At 40.7% G+C, this 18,571-nt stretch overlaps 1 long non-coding RNA gene across 1 annotated transcript; it reads right to left on the bottom strand.

Moving 5' to 3' along the window:
• Nucleotides 1-14,419: 14,419 nt before the first annotated feature.
• LOC124274990 lies at nt 14,420-18,571 on the bottom strand. Its single transcript, XR_006898107.1, has 2 exons — nt 18,503-18,571; nt 14,420-14,880 (listed from the first exon to the last, which is right to left on the bottom strand). It is a non-coding gene; the product is annotated as an uncharacterized LOC124274990 (long non-coding RNA).

Genomic DNA, 18,571 nt, shown 5'->3' with positions numbered 1-18,571 from the left:
GCACTGAAAATTTTACGAGAACATTATTTAGGGAGCGGAAAACCACGAGTAATCTCGTTATACACAGAACTCACATCGCTGAAGATGGGAACGGAGTGTACAACTGACTATGTAATCAAGGCGAGAGACTGCCGCCGAATTCTTTAAAATGGCAGGTGAGACAATTAGCGATAGCCTCTTGATAGCAACGGTACTTAAAGGTTTACCTTCTTCATAGAAAACCTTTGCTATAGTGGTAACACAAAAAAGATAAGACCATGACTTTTCTGAGTTTAAAACGGCTCTCTTGGTTATGAAGAGACTGACAAAATACAATATACACGTAAAGGTGAAGACAGTATTATGACCTTCAAGTGTTATTCATGGAAAGCCCGGACATAGAGCATCAGAGTGTAGAAGAAGGAATCAGCAACAGACACAAGGACCAAAGAAGTATTATCCAAATGGAAACAAGAAACAAGGCCGATGGTGTGACATATGCAAAAGTCCAACACATGACACAAGATTTTGCCGGAAGAGAGATACTGCCAAAAGTGTGAGTAATGAGAAAGAAAATTGTGAGCCAGAACATTCATATTTAGCATTCAAGGTTAGTGTTCAAAATGAAACTGGGGATCTTCTTAACAATCTTCTTGTGGACTGTGGAGCTACAACACATATCATAACTGACAAAGACAAGTTTGTTAATTTTGACGAGACTTTCCGCACATCTGAACACTACATCGAGTTTGCTGATGGAAGTAGAACTAACGGGATTGTCCAAGCTAAAGGTGAAGCATGTGTTTCTTTGTGTGATGTTGATGGTAAGCAACACAAAGTGATACTGGAGGATGCGTTATATGTTCCATCGTTCAACCAAGACATTTTGTCTGTGCAGGCAGCTACAAACAAGGGAGCAACCATCAATTTTAATCCTGACAGAGCATGTTTGAAGGCTCCAGACGGTACTACCTTCAACATACTAAAACATGGTAAACTTTATTACTTGAACAACACTGTTTCATCTAAATGTGTTACTCATTCAGCCCAAGACTGGCATAAGATTCTTGGACATTGTAACATGAAGGATGTCATGAAACTAGAAGAGGCAGTAAATGGTATGAAGATTGCTGGTAAGGCACAGAATGATGTATCTGACACTTGTGCTAAGGGAAAGATGTTCCAGTGGATAGATAGGAAACCTGACAAACGAGCAACTAAGACATTTGAGATGGTTCATTGTGACTTAGCGGGACCCATTGAGCCAACAGCTCGTGGTGGTTTTAGATATGTTCTATCATTTGTTGATGATTACTCAAGTACTGTTACCTTGTATCTCCTGAAACAGAAAAGTGACACACCAGCAGCTACAGAGAAATTCTTAGCAGATATGGCACCATTTGGAAAAGTGGTCACCTTGAGGACTGACAACGGACAGAATTCACCAGCCAGAAATTTAGGAACATTCTCATCAAGAACAAGATACGCCACCAGAGGTCAGCCCGTACTCACCCCATCAGAACGGAACAGTAGAAAGGGCATGGCGCTCCCTATTCGACATGGCGAGATGCCTCATCATTGAAGCCAAGTTACCCAAGACTCTGTGGTCATATGCTATCATGACTTCAGCGCATATTCGAACCGTGTTGCAACAAGAGACTGAACAAGACACCATTTGAGGTTATGACAGGTCAGAAGCCAAATCTGTCAAATATGCATGTTTTCGGCACAGCTTGTTTTGCTTATGTTCAAGGGACGAAGAAACTGGACAATCGCAGCAAAAAGGTGTTTTCGTTGGATATGATCGTGAAAGCCCAGCCTACCTGGTCTACTTCCCTCAACAGGATGAAGTCAGAAGAATAAGATGTGTGAAATTCACAGAAACATTTACAGAAACTGTTTATGAACCTGACTATGAGGAAGAACAGGAAATCTACAAGAGACCTGAGGCTGAAGAAACTAAAGAACAGGAGAAAGAAGAAACACAACATGAAGAGAATAAAGGTCCAACGACAGAAGGAAACCAAAAGCAACAAGAAGTCGAGCCAACGCGTAGATATCCCAAACGACAAACTACAAAACCCAAACGCATGGAGGACTATGCATGTGAATCAGACATATCTGAATCTGAGGATAGTGCAATGTACACTGTACACTACTGCTACAAAATGGCGAGCATTCCAACTACATATGATGAAGCAATGTCATCGCCTGACAAAGAGAATTGGTATCAAGCAATGGAGGAAGAAATGACAGCATTACGGGACAATGAGACATTCGAAATCACCAACCCACCAGCAGGCAAATCGACAGTGGGGAAGATGGGTATTTGACATAAAATCTGGTCACGGTGGTGAGAGATATAAAGCAAGGTATGTAGCCAAGGGGATATTCATAAGTTCCAGGCATCGACACCATGAGACTTTTGCTCCTACTGCCAACATGACCTCAATTCGACTCTATTACAGCTTGCGGTTCAGCGAGATATGGTAGTTCATGAGATGGACGCCAAGACAGCATACCTGAACGCCGCCATCGACCGACTGTGAGATATATGTTCACCAACCAGAAGGATTTGAGGTTCAAGGTGAAAATGGTGAAAAGCTTGTGTGGAAATTGAAGAAATCATTGTATGGTCTGAAGCAGAGTGGTAGAAATTGGAATTCATTGCTTCATACATTTCTCATAGAAAATCTGAAGTTTGAACAGTCACTTGCAGATCCCTGTGTGTATTGTCAGAGTATGGAGGGTTCTCCTGTGATTATGATAGTGTGGGTGGATGATATCATAGTTGCTGCTGAAAATGATACAAACCTTCAACATGTGAAAAATGTATTGTGTGAAAGATTCAATATGAAGGATCTAGGGAAACTGTCAAGTTTTCTTGGAATTGAATTCAGCTGGGAAGGAAACAGTGTGGAAATGAAGCAGACGAAACATATGGAGAAGATGCTGGAGAAGTTCGGTATGAAGGACTGCAAACCAAAGGCCATTCCTTGTGAACAGGGTGTCGATAAATCAGGTGACGAGCTGACGACACAACTTGATGATCCGAGACTGTACCGGAAATCGTAGGGAAGTTTGATTTATATCATGACTTCGACAAGACCAGACCTATGTTATGTCGTAACTAAACTCTCTCAATATATGGCCAAGCCAACATCAACTCATCTTGGTATGGCTAAACAAGCATTGAAATAGATCAGAGGCACCAGGGACAAAGGTTTGAAATATTTTAAATCATCTCTTCCACTTGAACTTGTGGGATATTCAGATGCAGACTGGGATCATCACCTGATAGGAAAAGCATTACTGGGTATGCATACCGTTGAGTGATAATGGAGCTCTGATTTCATGGAGAAGTAAGAAACAACCAACTGTGGCTGCTGTCAACCTGTGAGGGCTGAATATATGGCCATGGCAGCCTCAGTACAGGAGGGTAAATTCTCCAACAATTGTGGAAAGACATGAGTGGAGACTGTGACTCATTTACTGTAATGGTCGATAATCAGGGAGCAATTGCATTAGCTGAAACCCTGTGACCCAGCAGAGGTCCAAGCATATAGACATTAAATACCATTTCATTAGATCTGAAGTCCAGAGCGGTATGGTAGAACTTGCATACATTAACGTCAGAACTGAATGTGGCTGATGTCTTCACCAAGCCGGTGTCATCAATCAGACTGAGAAGACTTGTCAAACTCAGTAACCAGTAAGACATTGATCATGTGTATATAGTACATAACTACAGTTCAAGTGGGGGTGTTGGAGTAAACTGTAGTTATATTGCTTTGTGAATATTGTACATACGCATCAGTCACTTTACTCATTTGTTTTTAGCGGTATGTAAAATACAAAAACAATTAACTCCCTTTTATCTTCCGGAAGTACCTGTACATGTGTTCCCATGCTCAGTTCAAATGTAACCGCCGATGTGCGAAGAAGGTATATTAAACTTTTAACCCCAACTTGGATGCCTCTGTCGTTCATGAGTGAGAAGCACGATGTCAACAATTCTGAAACTTCATAAAGGATAATACCTTTTGTGTCGCTCAAAGAATTGCAGTAGTTTATTTTTCATACCTGACGCGATTCTGCATATTTGGCAAATCTACAACAACAAATTTGATAGGTTTGAATCTAGCAAAGATAATTCCCATCTCTCTGGTTATTACTACAGTTACTTCATTTCTGCCCTAGTAGTTACTTGAGCTATAATCTGTAGTGAAAGTTATTGTTCAAGGAGGATATAGACATTTCAGTATTGAAATTAAAAAGAGGTGTTAATTTTTCCAGGTAGAAAGTTTTTAATGGTTTAAGTTGATAGGACTTTAAGGTTAACTGTTTATTTTGGAAGAACATGCATACACTTTCTTTTCTGCTGTCATATCGACTAAATATGAAACCAGGAAAATGTCAGTGGAGCATTCGTAAGTTAAAACAAAACAGTGGAGATAAATATTTGTGTGAACCTTCTTGTTTCCATAAATCATAATTCTTTTTATCTTGATTAAAAACAGGTATAAAGCCAAAGTATTGTCACTACAGAAGGAAAGAGTTAAAATACATTGGACTGGTAATAATTTGGACGAGTGGCTTTCACACAAAGAATGTCAGGTTTGAGGTATGTCTTCTTCAGTGAGTACAATGTATTTCCTTTAGATGTATATGTAAATGTTTATATCACATTAACCTCAAGAGCTGTGAAGAAGCTACATATTTATATTGCTTGAGATTTTCACTATGACTTACACTTTGTGAAAGCCTACGAGAATACATACATATTGTACATGTTTGATTTAGTTGAAGACTGGTGACAAGGTTGAGGCTCCATGGTTGGTGCACAGAGCAGCTCGATACCCTGGCCATGTTGAGCGTGTTGATGAAGGTATTTCTAACATTATACAAATAGCCTATATATTCAAATTATGATTCATATTTATTATAAACCTTACATTGTTATTGTGTCTAATATATTTCTAAAGCATGTTGAATGTGTTTATACCTGAAATGAAAAAACTGAAATTGTTTTTCATGTTTTTCAGAATATGTGCTAATTGAATTTAGCGACATGACAAAGAAAAGAATTCATTTCAAGGATATTGAGAAGAAAACGTAAGTAATCAGATTATTTCAACTCATACAATATGAATCCATTTCCTCAACAAGTTACATTACAAAGTAACTTGTGTATTTATTCAGAGGTTAGTTGTTATTTTTTTTCGGTATCCAGGAATGCTCTTCTGTGCCAAAGTTTGCTTTATGTACCATGTAGAAGCGCAATCGCGAGCCACCGGGGTTTCACCCAACTCAGAGTTGCTAAATCTAACAAACTGCAGGCTACCATAGTGTAAGTACTCAAGGCATTGTAAACTCGTGGTAAAGTTTTAGTCACATGACATGTAATATCTGTGAATTTTGTCATTTCTTTATAACTAAGACCTCACTGTTGCTGTCACATTTAGGTCAACATTTATGCAAATAGTCATGAAGTATATATCTCTGCCTGTTGTTTCCTTGCCGCCATTTACCATGTACAATTAACCTTCCTGGAATAAATGAAGCGTGGATGCCTTATGCTGAAGTTATTTTCATTGGGAGGGCTCGAGGTAAAATACACCGCTGTCATATGTTTTTTGTTTTCTGTAACAGGAACCATCTCTGAAACCCAACTGGACTTTCAAGACAACCGGACACTGAGATAAGCCCAAGTTCATAAGTTTGAATTACCAAGTGGGAAGAAATCTTGTATAAAGAAATCTCTATCTTTATTTCTATTTCTTCTTGATTTATGTTATGTTAGGTATTTTAATTCTTGAGCAGCTATCCATAATGTTTGCTGAAGTAAAACAATTCTGCTACATGTAACTAAAAAAAAAAATCTGCCTGAGTTTACACAAGTTAAATTGAAGTAGATCCCAAAGTGCTGCCTTTTGATATTTACAGATTTCCGTCATTTGTATTTTTTCTCGGTTTCCATGAAAACGATTTGGACTTAGTTCTAAAAAGAAGGGGTGGATTTTGTGTCCGAGTCACAAGTCGAAGGCCTTTCAATATATTTCAACAGAACTTCAGCAGAGCATATTTATAGAAAATTATATATTTTTCCTTATCCTGACTCATGATTATTTGCTTTCTCATCCTCTCTTCCGAACAGTCAAGTGGAAACTTGAATCCTTTCAATACCCTTGAAGCGAACGTACAATCACTCACCTTTCATTACCTCCCTTGGTTTCTGCCAAAACCCGGCACGTGACCTCCCATGACTTTGGTCCTCACTCTCTCCTCTATCGCCCTAGCGGACGGTTGGGCGGTCACTTCAGGGTCTTTTCGCGGTGTATAACTTAAAAAGTTTTGGAATTATAACACAAATTCCGCCGTGAATGTGTTTATTAATATATTATTCATCATATTATAATTAAATTTTTATTGTTTTCATTAAAATTCTGGCAATCTGATTGGTTAACTGGGAACATTTCTTTTGATTTCATTTCCCAATGAATCTAAAAAAATAAGCCACGCCCACCGAACAGGACTACTTTCGGACCTGAGGAATGTCGGGGAATACCTTTACACAGCGAGGGAATTCCCTTGCACTCGGGTACCTTAATGAACTTTGGATAAACATTGAAGTGATACATTGTGGTTAACATAAACAAACAACTCAAAATTATCCGTGAACGTTAATAAAGTGTTTATTTAATAAAAAGTGTTTGTCATAATACATTATTTGACTGGTTACTGTGGTTACCACGTGCAGTCAGCTTAACAGTCGCCTGCAACTTGTCTTGTTTACATTCCAACAAGATGGCCGATTCCAAGTACGGAAGTTTTGATCTGGGGAATTTTGAGCCGATTTTCAAGATCAATCTACCGGAAACGTTGTAACTCTTAGCACGGATAACATTGATTTTCCGGATGATTTAGACCTGGAAGAAATTGAAAGTTTGTTGGGAGATAACAGCATCAACCAGATCTACAAAACATCGGCAAATCACTTAGATGACGTAGTGTACGTAAGTCGATGATAAACCATCCCAAACACATCGCTTCAAACGTTTATCAAATAATGATTTACTTGCTCAATGGATCTAACTACAGACAATCAACATCCACAAAAAGAAACACAAAATGGGGTGTTAAACTATTCCAAGGTAAATATACAATTCATATAAATATTATTTTCAAATTCCATCCCACGATATTTTCTCAAAACGAAAGACAGTTCATCAGCACAAAGTTGTATTTTTAAAAATGGAACAATTATCAGAATGAGATTAAATTATGTAGATCTAACCGACAAAAATGATTTGCTATAAAGTTACCTAGTTCAAAGTTTACATAGTTGGGTCTGGTCATAGTCAGGTTTCTAGATATTGTTTTCGCTCTATTTATTTAGATTGGTCGCTCGAGAGCCGAGGGAGGACTGTGGATTTTCAACAATTACACCAGAGGAACTTAACACAAAGTTGAGATTTTTCTACACTGAGGCACAGCCTAAAACCAGGAAACAAGATGTGAAAATATGCCGGCTGCACATGCTGCCGAGTATCACAAGAACACTTTAAAAAATGTTCGTTCTGCCCTGAAAAGACACTTAAATGATATCGGAGAGATATTGACATTGTAAGAGATAAGCAGTTTAAGTCTGCAAATGATATGCTTGATGCTAAATTAAAGTACAATGTACAACATGGCTTCTCTCGTCCCACACAACATAAATCAATCATTGAAACAAGTGATGTGATGAAAATTAGCACTTATCTGCATTCGCATCCAATCCTGTTATCCTCCGGTACAAAGTATGGTACGACTTGGCCATCCATTTTGTAAGTCGTGGTCTTGAATTTCACCAGCAGCTTACGCCCACATCCTTTGAATTTGGCGGTAGATGATAGCAATGTTGAATATGTCACACTGTCCCGCGAAACGAAACAAAAACATCCAGGGTGGTCTCAGCAGCGCATGAAGCCAGCAGCGACAAAACGAATGCACGCCGACGAATGATATAAACCAATGTCCCGTCAGTGCACTTCAGCCAGCTCCTCCCTGACAAAAGTGACCCAAATGCCGGATCACTTTGTTCGCGACTGTAATAAAGATGCACTTAGTTCCTCCAGACGCGCACACAACATTTGGTATACAGCAACCCCAGTCAAAAATACCAGTTCACTCGCTTCATGTTCTGACATATGTCGCAATGCCCAATGTAGTCAGTCATACACTGCTCATTGCCTTAGCAGCACACAGCAATCCAAGCCATGAGTGACGCTGGGCTTTGAACTTCCACATAATGTTTATGAGTGGCCATAGGAATGAAAGTTCCGGTATGTAGTTATAGTCAGCCACAACAACGACTACTCAAAACTAAGAATTAGCGCGACGCTTTTCCCGCCATTGTAACGCCGACAAGAGCATGCGCCGCGCTGGAACATCAGTTCATGGCATCGCAATCCCAGTCACATCACAGCCCCTTTCCACTTTCGCGCGAAATACTGCTGCCACTAACAATCTCAGTTCCACTAACTTCATGTCATCGGGCTTCATTTCCAATTCTCACTTTTCAAACTGTGTCTTTCAGTTCGGGCTGGTAATAATTCAAATGTTTGAACTTGAAACTTTGCCGCTATCGGCATGCCACGTTGTGTTGTTCGGCTTTCTGATTCAAGCAACCCCGATGTTAGCTTTGGTTGATTGACAGCTGTTTGGGGGTGCTCTATGCTGATTGGCTAATGGTTTGGTAGGCGTCATTTTATGTAAATGAGTCACCTGAGTCATGTCACGCCATTACCTATCAATTCTTACACCGAAAATGTTAATCCGTAGAATCGGTGTGTAACAAAGATATCTGTTTCGATGAATTTGATTGTGTTTAAATAAAAATATTGTTGAAAGCCTATAGTATTTGTTGTTGAATTTAATTATAAGGATTGATTGTTGATTAGATTGAGGTATGAACGAAAAACCAATGTGCAAACTTTTGTAAGAATCCGCTACGCGGATTCATACAGTTTGCACATTGGTTTTTAGTTTCATACCTCAATGCAACGAAAGAAATACACAGTCAATCCTTAAATTAAATGTACATTTCATGTCAAATAAATTCACGTTTTACTCTGTTTTCAGACGACTGTTTGCTTACAATTTGCAAGTGTAAACAGTGATCCATCATTGTCGCTACATACGTCTATGCAGCGTCTATCAACAGATATTCATGTGCCTGGCGCTGAAGCAGATGGTTCCAGCTTCGGCAGTCCTCCAGTGTTACAGACGGAGATTTTCCTTTTAGCGTCGCAGAGATCTTCCAGTCCTGAAATACTGTCAGCGCAGATTAGAAGCATGACATCACCGATGTCATCGTTGCAGTCTACCGAGAGCAGTGATGCAGTTAGACTATCGAAAGTTACTCGCTTTCACGCAAGCAGTCTATTGAAGCCGTTGCAGAACCAGAGACAGCAAAAGTCAGGCGGGAACCCGTTAGCGTTTGCGAACGCTAACCCGTCTACGAGGCCAACAGGCGAGACAGTTGCAGTAATCCGGCAGCAGGATCCGATGATCAACGCTGAAGGCTTTGCTGATACAATCACCCGTAGGGTGATGCAGGCGATGGAGATGAGGCTAGACCAGGAGAAGAAGCAGACAGCCCTTGAGAGCAGCGTTGCAGTAGACGAGATGATGGCAGACTGGTCCTTTACTATGTCGTCAGCAGTCAACGTAGACATTTCACATCACGGCCTGGCAGATGAAGTACAGCAAACTGAAGAAGATGATGCCATCTTCACTGAAGCTGAGGTACTGGCGTGGGTGGCTGATAGTCTCCCGTTATCGTTCCCGCTGATCCTGCTGAGACGTACTGTATGAAGGATGATGACTATGAATCAATTACTATCCTGCCAATGAAGCCCATTGCCCAGGTATCAGACAACCTGAAAGCAGCCTTCGAGAAAGCTTCGAAGACACAGGGGCAACATACTCCGCAGTTTAACCCTAGACCATTCCGACATCACAACACGAGTCAGTTCGACAAGGCGCCAGAAGTTGATGAAGATTTATATCTGGTCACTGACTCGAAGTCTCGCAGTTACAAGATAGAAGAGACTGGCGCAACTTGAAACGACAACCCGTAGAGCCTTTTAAGGGTTAGCAAGATCTAGAGCCATCAACGAGGCGTTGATGTACGCCTTCAAGAATCCTAAGACGGAAGAAGAAAAGATGATCAAGTCTACCTTAGTGGTCCAGCGCAAAGATCAGGAGTTTATCTCCGATCATTTGGCTTCTACATCGGCGGGCATCACCCTTTTACGTCGACAAGGGTTGCTGAGTTCCAGTACGTGGCCAGATGTCTACACCAAGCCTTTACTAAGGAAGCCTTGGGCAGTGCCTACCCTGTTTGACAGCGGCATCCGGCAGTTGTCACGTGAAGTATCTCAAGACTCCAAAGACTTGATGTTGATTAAGTCCGTACAGACGATGAACACCATGGTGCGTCAATCAACTCAGCGTAGTCAACTAAGATCCTGTTTCTCTGGTATTCAGAGAGCCAAAGAGAAGAATTTCTCGACTTCACATGGCGGCAACTCGGGGTCTTTTCGACGTCCCAGTAACGTCAGAAGTTACTCAGGCCGAGGAAGATCTCCGCCGCTCGCAGAAGATCCCGTTACTGAAGAGAAGGTTCGGAGCGACTGGTCGCTGCCACCCCCAGCCGTTCCGGTACATCCGTGGGTGGACGTCTGGGCCTATACTGGGAAAATTGGAGAATACTACAGGACGATTACGTCACAGAAGTCTTACGAGAGGGCTACAGCATCCAGTTGCAGTCGACACCACCGTTGACAGATCAACCGTTGGTCTTCAAGTACCCTCAACTACAGCGAGACAAGCTCACCGAAGCTATTGAGATGTTGGTGTTAAAAGATGCTGTAGAGGGAGTCGATCAACGCAGACAGACGCGCGGGTATTACTCTCCAATTTTCCTAGTACCAAAGAAGAACTCCCAAGAGAAGTTCCGTCTAATCTTCAATATGAAGAGCTTCAACAGGATTACCTGTTGAAACCAGAGAAGTTCAAGATGCTACATCTACCTCAGCTGAGACATCTTATCCGACCCAATGACTTCATGGCCAGCATAGATCTGCAAGATGCCTATCTACATATACCAATACATCCAGCATCATGGAAATACCTGAGATTCCTGTTCGAAGGTTATCATTACCAATGGAAGGTACTGCCGTTTGGAATTTCGTCAGCCCCGTGGTTATTTACGCGAATAACCAAACCGATTGTCGCTAATCTCCATCAGAGGGGCTTACGGAAGTGCCTTCTACCTAGACGACTGCATCCAGGCACATCAAGATGCAGATCAACTCAAACTACAACTGCAGTTTACGATCAACCTATTGACACAGTTGGGCTGGCTGGTGAATCATCAGAAGTCGGAGTTGGAACCGACCCAAGATCTACAATTCTTAGGCATCAGATTCCTGACGTCAGAAAATCGCATCCTGGTGCCAGACAACCGATGGCAGAGCATCCAGTCGTGCATACCAGACGCTCTCAACAATCCACTAGACTTGAGAACGTGGCAGCGAATCTTGGGTCTATTGACGTCAGCACAGGCTCTCACCCGCAGAGGAAGATTACAACTTCGTCCGCTACAAAGGGTTCCTGATAACGCGCATGTCCAGAAGTTTGCCATCCCACAACATCTAAAGCAAGCCTTGCTTTGGTGGAAAATAAAGTCGAATGTTTGCGGTGGAACTATTTGAGAGAGCCAAATTACAACAGACATCTCTACGTGGATGCGTCCCTCCAAGGTTGGGGGGCACATCTCAACGACGAAGTTATGGCAGGGCGGTGGTCACAAACAGAAGGGTCTGCACATCAATCAGCTAGAACTGAAAGCAGTAATAGAAGCAGTACTACATTGGGCGGCGCAATTAAAGAATCAGGTACTGATGATACACACAGACAACTCCACGGTGGCCTTTTACATAAATCTGCAAGGGTCCACAAGATCAGCGCCGCTGCTTCAACTGACGTTCCAGCTATTCGACATCGCAGACAAAATCAACCTGAAGATGAGGGCTTGCCACATCCCAGGGGCAAAGAACATCTTAGCAGACACTTTATCCAGACCAGTACGGCCATCTCCCACAGAGTTGAAGTTACATCCGAGTGGATAACAGCCCGACTAGGCTGTCCTCACATAGATCTGTTTAAGCACTCGCTTCAACAATCAGGTGACAACATTTGTCTCGCCAGTGCCAGACCAGCTGGCATGGGCTGTCAATGCCATATCATGGGAAGGGATGAAGGCTTATGCCTTCCCTCCACCGATCCTGTTACCACAAGTACTTCGCAAGATCAGCCGGACGAGGGTCCTACAACTGACTTTGGTAGCGCCTTACTGGCCAGCAAGACTATGGTTCCCAGACCTCATAGATCTTCACGGCGAACCTGTACTACGACTCCCAGACTGGCCGAATCTACTCGTCCATCCTCACACCAAGCAGCGATGACACGGCAACCCAAAAGCGTTCCAGCTACACGTATGGAACATATCACATACTGCTTGAAGAGTCGAGGATACTCCACTAGAGCAGCCAAGGCAGTAACCTTGGCTCTACGTAGATCTACACGTAATCTATATGATGACAAGTGGAGAAGTTTTGAACAGTATGCTGCTCAACATAAGTTCACGGCCAGAAGAGCGACTAATCCACAAGTAGCAGAGTACTTGTGTCATTTGAGGTCCACTAGACATCTGAAGGGTTCCACATTGTCTACTTATCTTGCAGCAATCAGTTCGGTCATCACCATGAAGACAGGGGTGAAATTGACCAAAGTGCCTGAACTTGTAGCCCTGCTGAGATCATTCAAGTTAGAAGATCACAACAGAAATTCAGGGCACCAGCTTGGGACCTCAATATAGTACTACAGCACCTCATACGTGAGGTATATGAGCCGCTGACACAGACGACATTTGAGTTATTAACTCAAAAAGACAATATTCCTCCTCGCCTTGACTACTGAAGCTTGGATGTCTGAGATACACGCCCTTGACTTCCGCCGTACGAGATTCGACACGGGAAGAAGGGAAGCAGTCCATCTAGGCCTTAGATGGGACTTTATTGCCAAGAACCAGCTACCGGGACAACCGGATCGTCAATTCTACATTCCAGCATTATCAACTATCTTGGGTCCACAGGACACTCAAGATCTATCATTATGTCTGGTAAGAGCGCTGAAAATCTACTTGCAGAAATCTGCTACGAGAAGGAGGAAGTTCAAGCGTCTATTTATCCTGCTATCACCCGCTACGACGGTAGAAGTCTCCCGTACTACGGTCTCCTTTTGGATCAGAGCGGTGATCTTAAGGGCCTACAAAGCAGCAGGGTTAGAACCTCCAAGAGCATCTAACCCACATGAAGTAAGAGCATTGGCCTCGACACTCGCCCTACATGGAAATTGCTCAATATCATCTATAATGGAAGGCTGCTTTTGGAAGTCAGACACTGTCTTCGCTAACCACTACCTGAGAGACATCTCCACGGAAGATGTATCTGGTATACATCAATTCGTCCCTCTAGTCGTAGCGCAGCAACTCACTATGCCGGCCAGACGATAAAGAATCTCACCCTTGTCACGCAGATTCGTTGACGCCAGGCAACTGTTCCATTGCCACCGGCTAAGAGTCCATATTCCCCTGTTTTACGAGATAAGACAGCGCATGAGTGATACATAGACTCAGTTATGATAATGTTCTTGCCTTAACAGATGGGTTGCGATACCAGTTTTGGTAATGTTCTTACCGTAAACATATTGGATCGTTGCAGAATATCTAGACAACACAACGTCTAGTATACTAAATCCACAAAACTTAAGAAGTTTACTTCTAATACGAATGTATAAGAAGGTGGTCCCCCAATTAACATCAAGATAATATTGAAGTTAGCCGCAGATGAAGAAAATTCCAAGGGGGTAAATCGAGCGAACGCTGACGTGAATACAATCATGCAGGGAATCCCGTAGGTGGCTGACCTACCGCCTATCCATCGGATTTAGAAAGCAAATAATCATGAGTCACAATAAGGAAAAATATTTAATTTTTATGATAAAATTAATATTTTATACTTATCCTGACTCATGAGATGAAGCCCTCCCAACCGTCCCCTCTCACCACACAGGTTTCCCTGTAGACCTGAGTGGGGCATATTTCGGAGAGAGTGAGGACCAAAGGCATGGGAGGTCACGTGGCGGGTTTTGGCGGGAAACCAAGGGAGGTAATGAAGGGTGAGTGATTGTACGTTTGCTTCAAGGGAATTGAAAGGATTCAAGTTTCCACTTGACCGTTTGGAAGAGAGGATGAGAAAGCAATTAATCCTGAGTCAGGGTAAGTATAAAATATTAATTTTATCATAAAAATTACATTTTTCATCTCTGATTTCCATGGAAGGGATTTGGATGTAGTCTAAAAAAATTCAAGTTGGACTTTAAGTAACTGCCAGATGATTTGTTCTTTCAAATATGTGGGGCCGGCGGGATTTGTCATCTTCTGATGACTCTTGTTGGAACTGTTGTTAAGTCTGGAATTGATTATTCTCCTTGTAAATATCCCTGTCTAGGTAACAATAGGTAAAAAACATAATGGTCCCCTGTCATGGTTAGAAAGTTCCTTCTTTCTTTTCTTGGAATTATCATGTGTTTTGATGTCCTTATTGACCCTACTCATTGATCAAATTGTGTTTGAGGTGTAAATTTAGATTGCAATTGATGTAATGGTTTGAATGCAACTCTAAAAAACTAATTATCACCAAAAGTTATTTAGTGTTAAGATATAAATATCTCATAGGTCTCTCTTGTAACACAGTATTGTCAAACTTGTCACATGATACAATTCTACTTTCATACATTTTACTTTCAACGACATTAAACATTTGCTATAATCTTTTCTTTGGATATTCAGATCTCAAATAATGATGAAATAACTCAGAAATTTGCGTTAGTTGAAACTTATTTGGAAGATGTCACAATGATACCGACATCTGCACAAGAAATCATTGTATTTTGTATGTATGTCCCTCACCTCACCTCACCAATAAGTTTCATTATTAACATGTTATACTTGTTATAGTTTGTCAAAGTTTTAAAATGTTGTTCTTTTGTTACAACCAGACTGCCATAAAGAAAAGCAAATAACCAAAGTGTATGTTTTTGTGTTGGGAATATATATATAGCAGTATGGTGACATTTTTGTTGTTGGCGACTTGAATTCAAGGACTGGAGAAAGACCCGACTACATTGAATATGAAACCCTTTCCGATGTGGAACATTTACCATTACCAGATGACTATATATTGGACGACATACAAGCAGAAAAATCCTTCATGAACTTTCATAATTGTGCTTTTAAACGTGTATCTGAAGATTGTGTTGTAAATGAAAACGGACTTAAATTACTTGAGTATTGCAAAATGTACCAGTTAAGAATTATTAATGGTCGGATTGGTGATGACAAAGGTGTTGGTAATTTTACATTTTGTAACAAAAGAGGAAACAGTGTAATTGATTATGCTTTGTCGACCATAGAATTTTTAACAACAGTATGTGATTTTAGTGTCAGTAACTGCACAGAATTCTCAGACCACAATTATGTCAGTATAACATTCAGAACGAATGTCTGTAAGCATTATGGTAACCAATCTGGGACCACCCGTAAATCATTTAAATGGAGACCGGATAGGAAACAGGATTTCATTGACACTTTGAATTCTCAACCTTTCTCTGACAAACTAGATAGTATTTGTAGTATTCTGGATCTGGTGAATGTAGATGCTATTGACATTGACAGTTGTGTCAGTTCATTCAACAGTCTGTTGGAGGAGGTGGGGAAGTCTCATTTGATTGGCCCTCAGGTCAGCGCCTCTGCAGAAGCGGGAAAGTGTTGGTTTGACACGGATTGTGATGTGCTTAGGTCAGAGTTCAAGGCAGCGGAGCCACACTACAGGAAAACTGGGTCAGATACAGATAGGATAACTATGGTAACTTGTAGAAACATTTATAGAAAGACATGTAAAATTAAAAGTAGAAATTCTGCCAAAGATTCCGCTAGGTTATTATCTACATTGTGTAAGGAAAACCCTACGCAATTTTGGAAAAGTGTTAGGCCGAAGTCGATTGATAGTACACATGGTGTGTGTAATTTTGCTGAGTATTTTAAAAAGTTGTTGAATCCTGATATTGTTCCAAAGTTAACTGATGAGGTGGTCGAGGTAACTAGGAAATCTGACAACGGTATGGTTCAGCACTGGGTTGACGAGTTAGACCGTGACATTACTGCGGTTGAAGTACATGTGGCAATTAGTAAATTGAAGTGTAATAAAGCAGCAGGTTACGATGGCATTATTAATGAATTCCTTAAGGCGGAGAAGATACCTTATCTCCAGTAATTACTATGTTATTTAATGCTATCTTGAAATCTGGTAAATTCCCCTCTGAATGGAGAAAGGGCGTTATTGTCCCCATTCATAAAAAAGGAAGTAAATTAGTTGCAGATAATTATCAAGGGATTACACTTCTCTCTTGTGTCAGCAAGTTGTTTCTCCCTCTTGACAGTGTTCTAAATAACAGAGTCAAACAGTGGTGTGTGTTAACTACTCCCTCTTGGTAGAAGAACAGTTTGGTTTTAGAAAACGGACTGTTATAGCATTATATTGGCTGATTGTATGTTTATTCCCTCCATTCGGACTGATAAATTTATATAGATGTGTCCTCCTGTGTTAAATACAAGTTCTCCACTACTCTCTTCGTTATTACTCACGAAGTGGCAGAGTAGGTATTCAGAGTTCCATCAATGTACAACTGGGCCGATGAGTAAAGGGGTGAAATTATATTGTGCTTTTGTGGATTTTCAGAGGTAAAACTATGTTGATAGGCAAGCCCTTTGGTTTAAACTCTATTCTTTGGGTATTAGATCCAAATTTCCATCATTAATTAAAAATATATATATAGATGTGTCCTCCTGTGTTATATTTGCTGATGATATGGTCTTGTTCAGTGAATCTGTCGAGGGATTTTGCAGCGTGGTCTTGGTTTCCTACAGAGATATTGTGACAAGTGGGCCATCACTGTTAATACAGATAAAACTAAGGTTGTTATTTTCAGAAAAGGGGTAGATTGTCAAGAGAGAAATCTGGTATTATGGTGATCAGGTACTAGAAAATGTTAATAGTTTCAAATATTTGGGTATTGTCTTCTCGGCAACAGGTAGTTTTTCCCAGGCACAAAAGACTCTATCGGAGCAGGCTATGAAATCCTTATTTTCGCTACAATGAATATTGTTGTCCAATCCATATATGTCCCCTGCGGCGCAGCAGTATCAATTATTTAAAAGCTTAGTACTGCCAATTTTATGCTATGGCTGTGAAGTTTGGGGATTTATGGAAGCCCAGCTATCGAAAGAGTCCACTTAAAGTTTATTAAGCAGGTTCTGCGTGTTAAAAGATCAACACCATCAGCTTTTGTCTATGGTGAAATGGGCGCACTGCCATTGATTACTATTAGATTGGTACGCATTGTGAAATATTGGATTAAGATTATCACCTGTGACAAACCGATATATATATATATAGGGCTCTAGCTGCCTCGCAGAATCCAACATATAGTCGACAATGCTCGGCAGAATCCAACATATACGACATGGGTTACTCTCATTAGAGACTTGTTGTTTCATTATGGATATGGTTTTATCTGGTTACAACAGAAATTGACTCTAAATTTTACAGCATTTATCAGTGCTTTTAGACAAAGGGTTATTGATATACATTCTCAAATGTGGAAATATAATCTAAGCTCACTTAGTGAAACAAGAATATATTTGCTTATCAAATCATCACTTACCATGGAAAAGTATTTATCTCATATTGATATTATAAACTATAGGGTAGCCTTGACACGACTACGATTATCTTCTCATTCACTTATGATTGAGAAAGGAAGATGGGCTCGACCAAAACTAGCTTTAGAAAACCGATTATGTCCTTTTGCAAAATGACATAGAGGATGAATATCATGTTATCATGGTTTGTCCTAAGTACTTGACATTTAGACGTCGCTACCTACCTCTGGACGTATACAAATCTCCAAACATGATGAAGTTTATAAGTCTTCTACAAACTAAAGTTGAAGTATTAACCTTCAACTTAGCCAAATTTGTTTATCATATATTTCAGGTAAAGCAAAACTATAATCTGAATTATCCATGAATGTTTATTTCCTTCTTAGTGCTATCTTCTGTCACGAAAGGTCTTTGCAAGTGGGTTGGGTTGGGTGAGGGGGGAGGCAAATGTTGGCAATGCGCTTTTGAAAGTATGTATGATGTATTTGTCATGTTGGCCATTGGCCTATTAAAGAAATAAACATATATTTGTATATCTACAGCATGTGTCACTGTAATGTGGTCTATGGCATTTATGAAACAATACATGCAGTTATGTTATATGACCTTGTTTGTGTATTTTCCCACTGTCTGATGTTAAATCTGCTTTCTATGATAGTATATCTCATCTTGATTGAATTGTTGGATTTCACCAAG

Source organism: Haliotis rubra, unplaced genomic scaffold (genome assembly GCF_003918875.1).
Source record: "Haliotis rubra isolate DU_JTF1 unplaced genomic scaffold, ASM391887v1 Scf1042, whole genome shotgun sequence".
Lineage (NCBI taxonomy): Eukaryota > Metazoa > Mollusca > Gastropoda > Lepetellida > Haliotidae > Haliotis > Haliotis rubra.
The sequence above is the reverse complement of the archived record's forward strand: the minus strand, read 5'-3'. Positions and strand labels throughout refer to the sequence as shown.